This window comes from Anneissia japonica, unplaced genomic scaffold (assembly GCF_011630105.1).
Source record: "Anneissia japonica isolate Jap-2015-1 unplaced genomic scaffold, ASM1163010v1 scaffold287714_len2871179_cov188, whole genome shotgun sequence".
Taxonomy (NCBI): domain Eukaryota; kingdom Metazoa; phylum Echinodermata; class Crinoidea; order Comatulida; family Comatulidae; genus Anneissia; species Anneissia japonica.
The window spans coordinates 399,160-401,425 of NW_022755542.1; positions in this window are offsets into that span (position 1 = coordinate 399,160).

Sequence of the window (2,266 nt, forward strand, 5' to 3'; positions counted from 1 at the left end):
AGACAATTCTTTTTAAACATATACGACTCGGCAGCAGTTTGTAAATTGGTTTGACTACAGAGTATAGGGTTTCTTTATTACATGGTTTTATATCATTGAACTGGCTTTTGTTTTTACATGCAAAGTAATATATTCTCATTTCAGTGATATGCACAAATCGAGTAATTTTGAATAAAAGACATTTATATAATTTTTATCCTTAATATTATTCAAATTAGCACAAGCCGAAAATAAGCAACTAAAACACCCACACGGCACATTTAATAATCATTCGATAATTTTGTTTTCGTCTATTTGTTGTTGACTTTAAAACAATTTGATCTGCTAAATGAAAACAAAGTTCTAAACACAAATTAATATTTTAAAAAATAAATGTTTGTTCAAGATTGCACCATATTACTTTAAACAACTAATTGATAATTATTACTCCACATCGCATCGTTATTTTTACAAATACAAATCAATGAGTAAGGAAGCTACACATTCTGGTTATTGTATAAAGTTTTTAGTTAATTTGCCTTTCTGTTTAGGACTTTTCAAGTGCGCAGGCAAACATGATTTTGCACAGAACGACTCCGGCCAAAGGCAGTGCGAAAACCATTTGAGTATATAGAAGACGCCCTCATAAATATAATGGCATTTCCCACAATCGATTCAGTAAGTTTTAATATAATATACATAGTATACACATTGTTAAAGAGAAAGTTCTAAATACGCAACAAACAAATAATAATAAAATATAATAATTACGCTTCTCATTCATCACTTTAAAGCGCAAAAATTTGCAAAAACCACATTATACATTTGGAAATATCTATTGGAATTAAGTTCTAAGAAAAAAAACTTATTTGGCATAAAAATACATACAGTACTTTAATTCTACTTGATTACCAAATAATTTGTAAATAAATAGAAACACATTGTGTAAATAAAATTGCATAAAATTAAATTACACCATACTATTAATAGGTCGTATTCGCCGCACGTTAACCTTAACGTTAACGGATGACGTCATAATTTATTCATCTTGCGTTGCAGAGTACGTTAATTTCAGGATTTTACGTGCTCAACAGACGTACGTTAGTTTCGATTTGTTTACAAAAAAGGCGGAACTCTCGCGTTGCATGCTGGGTACTAACGTTAAAGTCAATGTCGTGCGGCGAAAACTACCTAATAGTTACACTTTTCTCTTTAAAAATGTAAGAAACATGAAAACATTAAACGGAAAATGTATCGATCTGTAATGTGGATCAGCATAAACATAGCACATTTCTTCTGAATATGATAGATAATCGTCAATAAATTTAATCACACAATTACGTACGCACGATATATAAAAAGTGAATGCTCTTGTAGCCTACCTAACCTAAGTAAGAATTTACTGTGTATAAAAACACTTTAAGACAGAACCGTTAAATACTTCATTAGATTATTTACCCAGTTCTTTTTCGTTTATCTAGTATGCATTTTGTACACACTTTTGCTACTGCTCGTTCCTAGGCCTATATAAATACTGCACACAAACACACTAATGACGTTATCAGGGGCCTGGTCTATTGATTATTGGCACATGAACATATAATAAACTACGACCTGCGTACACGAATGGATAGATCAACTTATATCAATAAATGGAAGATCTCTGATGGTGTATCACTTTCATGAATACTAGGAGATAATCCTTCAGCAAATAGAATATACGATGCAAAATAATCTTGTGGACACTGTATACCGTAAACAGGGAACTTTGTTCTATTTTATTGTCACAAAAGGTATTACATCTGAAAATGATCTGGTGCTTTCTCAAGTTTAAACAAGTAAATACTAACATTTTAAATGCTGCATCATTTTGTCTTGATCAATTATGAGTTTAGTAAGTCTGAATATACTGTAAATAAACAGTATTCTAACAGGCCAACACGGGGTTTTGTATATATAATCAAAGATAATAAATAGCAGAAGATAGAGAGCAGCTTTCCAATATAGTAATTTATAGAGCAATTTTACCCCGTACGCGCGGCAGTGCTATATAGCAATAATAAATAGAGCCGTAAATAGAGAGAGTTTGGCCAACTTGGCGCATGGCGCCATGTTCTTACCAAACAGCGTGCGCGCGTATTAGCTTTATAACACTTTCTAACACTGATGCTGCATAAACTTTCTTTTATTATTCTGTTCATGAGGACAATTCAATTATGGGATTTTAATATATCCTATCGCGTTAGTTTGTGGCTCGCCAATGTTTTGTTTTGGTGACAACATGGCC